Genomic DNA, 10,493 nt, shown 5'->3' with positions numbered 1-10,493 from the left:
TCGCGCTACCGCTTCTTTTCTCGTCGGGTTTGAAAACCATGTTTCGGGTCCTCACCGCTGCAAAAGCTGTGCGCTGAATACCGGACTCTCCGAGAAATGCTCTGTGCTACCAGATACTCGCGCTCCAAATCAGCGACCGGGCACTCTATGGCTCCGACATCGAACTGCGAGGCTTTGCGAGTATAGAGGAGGCTATGTATCGGTATACATGAAACGTCCCCATAAAGCTACCCGTCACAAGCAAATTTAGATCGGCTCACCAAGAACGGAAGGGCAAGGAGAAGGTGCTCATTTCACAGACTAAGGTGGCGACCGTACGGGGAGCTTGGAGCTACTAAGCTTGGATCCAGTTACTTTAAGACCAATCCCACTAAGCGGTCCACGCATGCGTGACACCACCATAACTGTTGCCCGCAGGAGGCAGGCTACAGTGTACTAGAATACTTGGGTAGTGTTGGGACCGAAGGGGCTCGCCTGAAGCGCGTGGTATTGATCGCGACAGGTGTCGCGTCCGGCGCCTTATCCGGAAGGTGTGCGCATGCGCGGCTGCACGCGCGAAAATATGAATCTTTGGTGCCGCTTTGGTGGAGTGCACATAGGATTTCTGATACAGCTACGACCTGACAGCGGTCGTACCGCGGCATCAATTACGCTGCGGCACGATCGTTAGCAACATGATGCTTCAATGTATTACACGGTACAAGCTACATTACCCTTCCTTTACATAAAAACAATTGCGACTTTAAAGAAGAGGTTTCGGTTTGTCGGATGGTGAGCATTTTAAATGAAATGCCCATTTCCTTGGTCGCAAATGCCGAACATTAGATATTTGAAAGGGATATCTAAAACTCGGAAGCAGTTTATTTTTTTTTCTATCTAAATTTATAACGGAACGAAACGGCACATACTAAAGTTCGAGATTGTTTTAGTATGTTTTTAATACCCCAGGTTAACTTATCTGTCTTCTTTTCTGCCCGTCTTCTTTTTCTTGACCTTAATCAGCTCGCTTCACTTGTCACTCATTCTTGTGTCCATTAATGCGACGAACCACCCAACCGACGGTCGCAAAGGGGTGAGAATCTTCTATTTCTTCGTGGCTGCCACGACCATCCGGGAATCACCAGACGTTCACTTGTAAGAAATGGCTTATAAGCCGTGACAATTTTTATCACGCGTTTTAACATTTAACTTAAGTCCAAAAACTGAGACAATGTGGGCTGAACAAGTAATGCTTTATAAGATTCAAAGAAAACAAGAAACTATTTCACATCATTTTGAGCAGAAAACATGAGCACACGTAGATCACGCAAGGAAAACGTTGTAATAGTTTACAGCACGGCATTGAAATAATGGCTACAATGTGCAGCGCATACATGGTTACAATATGCAGCGCATTATCCTCTTGAGGGTAAACCATCTGAAACCTACACGCTCACAACAATACATTTAACCGACAGCTGCTTCCTGACAACCAGGTAAGTCTCGCCTGAGCTGGGTATTTGAAGGGAAACACCCATGGTTCACGCACACATTCAGGGTGTTTTTGTTTTATTCTTTACAGAACTTTACATATTTTACAAAAAAAGGATGTGGCAGATATGTGGATGCCGTCTTTCGTTATATCTGTAGGGCTCGGTGGACAGTGAATGGGTGAATAACCGTTGCAATATTTAATAATGAACCAAGATCTGTTAGTTAACTTGTTTATTAACGGCTTAATTGGCCATGGTGCAATTGCAGTTTTAAAAGGAGTCATTATTAAAGGCAAACACAATTTCGACAATTCGCAAAAAGGCAACGAGGTTCGCAAAATTAATCCTAAAAGTTTACCTTTCTTCGCTTGATTCAGAAACCGCGTTATGAAAATGATACGTAGAATAGTAACTTAGTCGTCTTGATGTGTGGCGCCGGCGAGTCCAGCGAAGAAACGCTGTCGAGTTAGTGACGAGGGGACAGAAACAACTGCGTCATTCTTCTACGCATCAATATCGGCACAACCTCATTCGCGCTTTCAGCGCGCAGTTTTTTTAATTAAGTGAAGAAAGGCAAAAGTTTAGCGATGAATATCTCAGGACAGAACGAGCGGGTTGGTAGAGATAATTAAGCTTGAGGAAGAAACGAAAATAGACGGACAAACACAGCAAAAACGAACGCCTTGTTACTTTCGCTCAAAACTCGTTGTTTGTTCGCGAACTTTTTAAATTAGGTTGGCCTTTAATGATGGCTCCCTTTAAAGCTGCAATTGCAACATGGCCCATCAAACATTTCATTAACCCTTTGCCTACCGCAAAAATTAAAAAAAAAAAGGTTTGAAAATACCGATTTTTTTTTACGTGCCCTATACTCTGTTTCACCTTGTGTTGTACCGCAGGAAAGGCTACAAGCGCGAGCTCCTTGCTCTAGGGCACATCTCGGCGGCACGAGCTCCCGTGCACCAAGGGCAGCTGCCAACGCTGTGAGCTCACGCTCCTAGCTTTCGATACATGCACCGCTCAAAGTTAAAAAAGAAAAAAAAGAAAAAAAAGGCGGGCTGCGCGAGCCGGATAACTCGACTACAGCGCCGCCACGAACTGTAAATACACGCGCCCTCACGAGCTCCCGTTGCTGAGCCGCTCCGGTCCCAACACTACCCAAGTATTCTAGTACACTGTAGGCAGGCGGTACAAGACAGCTTGCGCCGTCTCGTGCTCTGATCATGCAGATTTGCAAAAAGGTCGTCGCGCATGCCGAAAGAAAGCGGGCACGTGATTTTGAGGCGATTTATTTCTGCCCATGTTTAACATAGCCTCGCGCTAGTCTTGACAAACCACACGGGGCGCGATGAGTTTCACGCATTGTTAAGGCTGCGGTCCCACGGCAGCCATCTTGAACAAGGCGTTAGTTCAACTAATAGATGGCGACACGCACCCGTGGGGTGGCTGAAAGTTTGAAACATTGGTTCACAGTGGGATGGCTCGAGCACCATCACGTTCCCCTCGTGGCCTTGCTCGCGCCGCTGCCAGCTGTGCTCAGCTAGCTAAAGTAGCGTGGCCCAGCAAACGGATGTATGCGAGAATGTCAGGCTGGGTATAAATTGTTCTCTGATATAGGGACATGCGGTTCGGCGGTTGTAACGGGCTTTCGCAATAAATCTTACCAAGAAATAATCAAATCTTGATTGACGGGTCAATATTCTATCACTGAAAATTTCCTCTGCAGGAATGCACGCTCAGTAGACTCAATCTTCCAAGACACCAGTGGAAGCAGACGTCAAGTAAACTGCTTCGCGATTCACGGTACCTACCTCACCATTTTAATGACGACTAAAAAAAGGTGACCAAATATTATGTTTCACGGGGTCCGGAAGATGTTGCAAAAGTTGTTCCCAGAAAAAAAAAAAAAAAAAAAAAAAAAAAAAAAAAACGCCGTTGCAATATTTTTGGAAGTACCGACACACATCATGTTGTAAGTACAGCTTAGGAGGAATATGATGAAAACCAGCAGACGAAATAGGAAGACGTTTATTTGCAATGAAGACGCTATGAATGAACGGCGTTTAGCGACGGCAAGTTATGAGCGTTCGGGAATTTGTAAGTTGACGTGATTGCTAACTATGGGCATGCGGACAATGAAGAGCGGTTTTGTCGGGAGATGGTGTTGCGGTGATGACCTGATATCGGACGACTCATGGCAGACGAACAAGCAAGTTTCTTCTCAGCGAATGGTAAGTGTCCAGTGTCAAGCACAACACGTGGCTAGCGACGTTTTCGACGTTTCGAACACTTACCGCTTTCGACAAAAGTTCTGGCACCTGGGCTAACTTTGTGGAAAGACTCGAAGTCTTCCTTGAGTTCAACGCCATCATGAACAGTAACTGAAAACGATCCACTATTCAGTCGGTGGGTGGCGAAACGAATCCACATCTGCGGAGTCATGGGCGATGCGTACTCTAAGTAGCTGGAAGTTTACACGATGCCTGCCACGACGTCCAAACACGTCATTGACGTTCTGCGGTCTCTTTTACCTACTTTTGCGCTACCAAAAATACTTTTCTCTGATAACGCGCCAAATCTTGCTTCAAATAAAATAAACAAGTTTTTGAAGAAAAAAAAAACGGCATCAGGCATCCGATTAGTGCACCATACCATCCTGCAACTAACGGGCAAGCAGAACAGATGCAAGAAAAAAGGGTGTCGAAAGGTGTATTCTTACACCCTTTGTCCCATATAATACACCCCAGATTTTCAATTCGACGTGCAGTGCCCTACAGCCGAACAGAGGGCCCGAAATATTACGAGGGGCTTGATAGCCGTGTGGTGCAACATTTTAAATAGCTAAAGTGCATATCAAAAACCACATAAAGAAAACACCGAGTTTTTACAGTAGGGCCAAGAAAACCCGGACTATTTTTTTCGTGTTCAGTAAAACGTACATTAGTTATTTTAATAAGTTGTACCACACGGCTATCAAGCCCCTCCTAAAATTTCGGGCCGTCTCTTCGACTCTAGGGCGCTGTATGTCGAATTGAAGTTTGGGGGTGTATTACATGGGACAAAGGGTGTAAGAATACACCTTTTGACACCCTTTTTTCTTGAGAGTGTGGTGTGCGAAACGAAAAAAAGCCCTTTTGAAGCTTACGGAAGAAGCAGTTCAGTGAAGAATCGCCAGGTTCTTGTTCCGGCAGCACGTTACGGTCTCATCTTACGCGGAAAAAAACCCGCCGAAGCAATATTCGGCGGACGGAGCCACACCCTTCGATGTCATGATACTATGGCCTACGAACAAAGATCGAGATATTCCCAGATCGGGAGTAATCGCAGTTTATTCGGTCGGACAACTCGTCTACGTGAGGAATTTCAGCGGAAGTCGGGCCTTCCATGTAAAACTTGAGTAGAAAAGGCTCTATGTGGGTTGACCAGGAGGTGTCATCTCTTTGAATACGTTGGATATCAATGCCCTTAAGTGTAAATATAACTAAATCAGAAAACTCTCTTTGTGTATTGTGTAACTGCCGTTGTATTTGATAGTAGAAGCTGTGGAGGTGATTTGGACCTTTCACACCACGCTCCTTTTTCTTATTTTTCGCCTCATATACTCCTTTGCGGTTTAAGTATTCTTCAAGAATCTTTTGGAACGGGGACACTTTACGTCAACGAGGCCATTTGTTCGAAGTAGTCAATCAGGGAATGTTTCTAGAAATCCGTCCCTCATATTAACGAATAAGCCGCACTTCTGCACAGTGCAGTTTTCCTGTTCCACGTACAGTTGTAAAGCAGCATCCTCATATACTGTTGCGGGTGAAGAAAGTCTTTGGGTTCACGATACTTGAAACAAGTCTGGCACTGTACGTTATGGTTCGACACCCACTAATGTCGTCGTCCTTATAGAACCTCATAATTTAATCATTACCTCGTCACCTCATGTTGCTCTTCATCAACAGTAAGTACAATAGGCTACCGCCATATTACAATTCGAGATTGAAAAATTTAGTCGTTCAGTCCTTCAACAAGTTTATTATTGATATAATGTTATTGCGTTACGTTACCTCGAGACGATCGACGTCCATCGTCGACCTTCAAATACTTATGCCTGTATATAAATTAGACGCACAAGGGGGGGGGGGGGGGGGGGGGGGGGGTCGGTGGCCGAGTGCATGGTCTAGCGCACACCAGCTCTGAGCACTTGGAGCGAAAGCTCGCGTTGCAGACCCAATGCCCTACACATGGCATTGGGCTGTCCGCAAGATAGCGCCAAAGGTCGGCAGCTTTGGCAGAACATTGGCACCCTGGGACTCGACCTACACACAGACCCGACGCAGCCAACTCGGAAAGTCACGGGCGGATGCAAAGACACACCACCAGAGATCACACTCGGTCACTGCTTGGACGCAGAATGGCACAACCTCCTGGAAACTCTGGGCATTAACCACTACATCTAAGTGTTCTCCTGAGACGAGTCCCCACGAAGTCCAAGTCAGAAGCTTCCCCCGACTCTGGTACCGGTACATATGGTACTGGTACATCCACACTGGTGCCCTCGGGGCTCTGTGGGCCCCTAAAAAGCTGCAACATCACGACCCAGCCTCTTTCTCACTCTCCTACCTCTGTCTCCACTGTAGTGAATTTCACCCCGTGTGAAAGGGCAGCAGCCAGCCACATAAACTTCCCAGTTTATTTTTTTTACACCGTCCAGAAGTCATCGGCTCATCCCTTCAATCCTTTGGTTAGCCTCAATCACCCGCCTCTGGATGTCGAGAGACTGTCCTCTGACAGTTGGGGTAGTGCATATTTCCATATGCGCCCCCTCACTGACGGCTCTTAGTTTACGCATTCCTGCCTCTGTCTGCTTTCCCAAGTTCTGGCTCCTCCCATTTAACAGGTCGTTGAGTCCTAAGTGGATTAACACTAGGTTTTTCCTTCCATGTTGTCAACAACACCTCCCCTGCTTTGGCAATACATCGACCATGCGCTTTCCTGCTGGGCCTCTACTTGAACCCCTTTGTCCCCTTTCATCTTGCCTAGCACTCCCTCCTCAATCCTTGCCACGTTGGAGTCTCCAACTACCAGGACTCTCCTAACTGACGGCAGCTGCACGCCTTCTCCTGGCACTACGCTGCTACCCTGCCCTCCAATTACCACCCGCATAAGATTAGGCTATAACAATCCACGTATTTGTTTCTCATTTCTCGTTGCTTCACTATAGGTCCTAGAAAGTTCCTTCGTGTCAGCACAGCTGGCTTTCTGCTCGCTAGCCCTTTGCACCTCCGGGACTACTCTCGCTGTCGTCTCCCTCTTCATCTCTTTCCTCTGTGCTTCTAGGTTGACCCTCTTCTTGACCTCTACTCTGAGAGTACCATTCAATTCGGCCATCATTTTTTGTCCTTCCTCGCTATTTTCCTTCTCTTTCTTAATTACACCGATGAGATGCTCCACTCTCTCCACACACCCCCATTCCTTGTTTCGCTCTTCTAGCACTGCGTTCCACACTTCCTCCTGCCTGAGCTCCTCCACCTGCTTCTCAAGGTCGGCCCGCTCCTCCCTTGATTTGTTAAGCTCAGCACCCATCTGCTCCAGCTTGGCTTCGAACTCCTTAGCCAAGCTCCAGCCACCTCACTTCAGGCTCCTCCCTCTTCAACTCAGTGACCTGCGTCTCGAGCAGGACCCCCTTTTCTGTCTCTTCCTTCAGTTTCCCCTTTATATCTCTTAATTTAGCCTTCAACTCTCGTTCTAGCCTTCTAACGCCTTCCTCGATCTTCTCACAGAGTTGGCAAGCGAAGGTATTTTTTTTTGCGTCAGCTATGCGGCCGTTTGACGTGAAACGTGCAAAACCCCTCCGCGATCGAGACCTTCTAGCTCAAGTAAGTCAGTAGTGCTTGAGCGCCTAAAAATACGAGGTAGACATCTGCTATTAGTTACGACCGATTGTGTTTTATTTCACGAAAAAAAATTTAAATGTATAATGCGCTTTTCAGCGATGGTAGAGCAAATGAATCAATTGCGCCTTAAATTGGCAAACCACGTCGAATACAAGTTAAGATGTTGTGGAAAGTTCTATTTTTCTTTCAAGCAGAATTCCCTATGTGGCACATATGCGATGCGGGATGGCGAAAGCGTCACTGTAAAAGAACAAAGCTTGAGTGGAAGTGTCGGTGTTGGCACTTCCAAATTATTTTTGTTTCACCTTGTCATTCGTGACAATATGAGGTAGGCCATGGTAACCGAGATAGCTGCTTCCATTGCGGTGCCGCTTGTCTACTTGAAGCGGAACTGAACGATAAGATAGGTGCTTGTGAGGCATAGCTCCAGTAGACGGCAGATCTCGTCAACGGACAAGAAGGTTCGGTCCACTAGACTCGTGCCATTCATGAGTGCAGTCCTCACCACGGTACATCCAGACAACAAAGCGTAACATCAACAGGTCGCCGGCACTCTCAGAAACGTCTATGTGTCAGGGCTTCGTCGCTTAGTGGAAAAACCCGGACGCAGCAATCGCAACCGGCCTACATAAGCGACTTCCCCCTCTGTCCAACCCACAGTCACCACAGTCATTAAGGGACCGAGCTGGTCCTGAAGCGTTGGGGCATTTGGTTTTATTAATTTTTAGTTGCAGTGCTTGCAGTGCTTCATGGGCTATCTTGGGACGCAATCTTTTACATCCGGCGAAAAAACGAGAAAATTGATCGATTCATATCTCATAAACCATTTTTTTCGCAAGTTCTTTAGACTGTTCTGGTCTCTAATGGTAATCCCCGTCAGTACTGCAATTCCAACATGGCTCCCAAAACAAAGATTGAAAACGATTTAAGTTAATAAGTCAACCTACCGTGACGATTATTGCCTCATATATTATCCGCCGAGGCCGATCAATACCTGAAGAAGACATAACGTCTAACCCAAACTCCCTATTAAAAAAAAAATATATATATATATATATATATATATATATATATATAGACTGATCCAAGTCATTATAGGCTTGATCTGAAATCAACCCCGAAGTTGATACCTGCACGTAGCAATCCAAACTTTTCGTCAAAGGTGTATTTCACAGGTCGGTCTTTTCTTGTAAACTTACAGAGCGTAGCCGTCTTTCTGTAAAAAAAAATAGGGCCAAGAAACTGGCCAGGATCTACGGCGGGAGGCGACGCAGACGACCAAGACCAGTAGCCGGGTGTGTTTACAACTACTGCTAGATTGTAGCCATATGCACCAAGCATTTCTTAGGTCGAGTGCCCAGGGATGCAGGAACAGAACACGCAAGTACCCAGTCAAACCAAACCTCCACGTATATCTTTATTTGTCATAAAATACTAAAATCCCAAGATCTCATTATAAGTATCCGGGAACCTTACACTAGAATAATTTTGGGATTCAGATATGAAATTCACGTAATAAAAGAAAGTTTAATAATATGTTCAAGCCACTATCTTATTAACACAAAGACTAAAAAAAAAACTAAAAAACTAGGCAAAGCTTAATTACATTTTACGATGACCTACAAGCGTGCTGGGACTGTTTAATAGAATGCAGTTCACGCACTTGTCGGTCGTGTGCAATCTTTGAGACGATGCATTTAGTTGCCGAGGTAAACTATTCCAGATGGCGAAAAAACCGACAAAGAATACATTTCAAATCCTAGCCATTTAAAAACAATGTGATAGTTTATTGATCTGAGCTGCGAATTCGTGATATAAGACAGGCGCACCGATACGTATATTTCACAACATACACCAAGTGATGCATAGTTGGCTCGTGATTGGACCTAGTGGCCTGTAACTATGGCTGTATTTCATCGTAGGGCAAGTCAAACTATGGTAAAAAAACAACAACATGTATGTGTCATTTCTCATATGGTTTATATCATGGTGAAGATTAAGATTGTGGCAAACAGGCGCCATAATAGCCCTGTGTGTGCCGTAATATCGTGGGTTGGAAAATGTGGTTACCTATAGTCATGATAATATTAAACAGTGCAGCCACATTCTACTATAGTGCAGAACGAGAAATGGCGTGTTCTGTAATTTGGAGAAGAGAGGAGGCGCAGTTTCCGGGTCATGGAAGTACGCTAGAGACGCTGGCAGAATAAGAACGTCAGGGCGTGTCTTTCGAATGCCCGGCCTCCAGCATGTGCTTCGTGCCTTCCGTCGTGCTTTGACTGCGTGCGCACGCTCAAGGTGCACGAACGTTGTCGAAGGCTCGCCCTGGAGGCGGGAAAACTGAAGCTCCTCCCTGCCGCTTTCATGCTGTCGGTAACTATACAAATTATGCATTGCTGTAACGCAATGACTGGTACCAGGGACGAAATTCACTACGTGATAAAGGCCCGCCACAGTTTGCACACACATAACGTTTCCGTGAAAGACAACAGTAAAGGTCGCAAGGTGCCTGGCGGACTTTATATTTGTCTAGCCTTCAGAGATCGCAACTAGCGTACTTACGTTTACTACACATATTACCAGTCGTAATAATAATTATTACCATTTTATTCATGAAACATTATGCAAAACGTTCTTGCCAACAAAAGCAAAGACTGCTTAACTTTTTCGTAAGGCAAAACTACGAAACACTGACGAACATATCGAAAACAACTTATTGGTACTGATTTTTATTTTATCTCAGAAGAAACGCGGCACAGCAGAATGGCAAGACGCCGGTACAATGAAGGCGTGTGGCGCCGCGTGTAATAATAATATAATTCGATATGTACTCCTTTAGCATTAACCAGTTGTTTTTACCACACTGAAAAAAAAAACACAACCTCAACAAAAACACTTAATTGCCAAATGCAGGGTGAAGAATGCCAAATATTGCAACCTAAAGCAATTAAAGATCAAATACAGAAGACAACAGGTTCAGGCAAATTCATCCCATATTCTTTCCGTGACACCAGATTTTCAGCTTGTCTTTAGTTTATTTATAGGGGATAAGCCAACGAAGTCATTTATGTATTTGAGGCTCTTATCGCGTATATTGATTTAAATATATATAGTTCGAAGATAAGATAGATTGAGAAAT

The sequence above is a fragment of the Ixodes scapularis genome, unplaced genomic scaffold, assembly GCF_016920785.2.
Source record: "Ixodes scapularis isolate PalLabHiFi unplaced genomic scaffold, ASM1692078v2 PGA_scaffold6__148_contigs__length_123643588, whole genome shotgun sequence".
NCBI lineage: Eukaryota > Metazoa > Arthropoda > Arachnida > Ixodida > Ixodidae > Ixodes > Ixodes scapularis.
The sequence above is the reverse complement of the archived record's forward strand: the minus strand, read 5'-3'. Positions refer to the sequence as shown.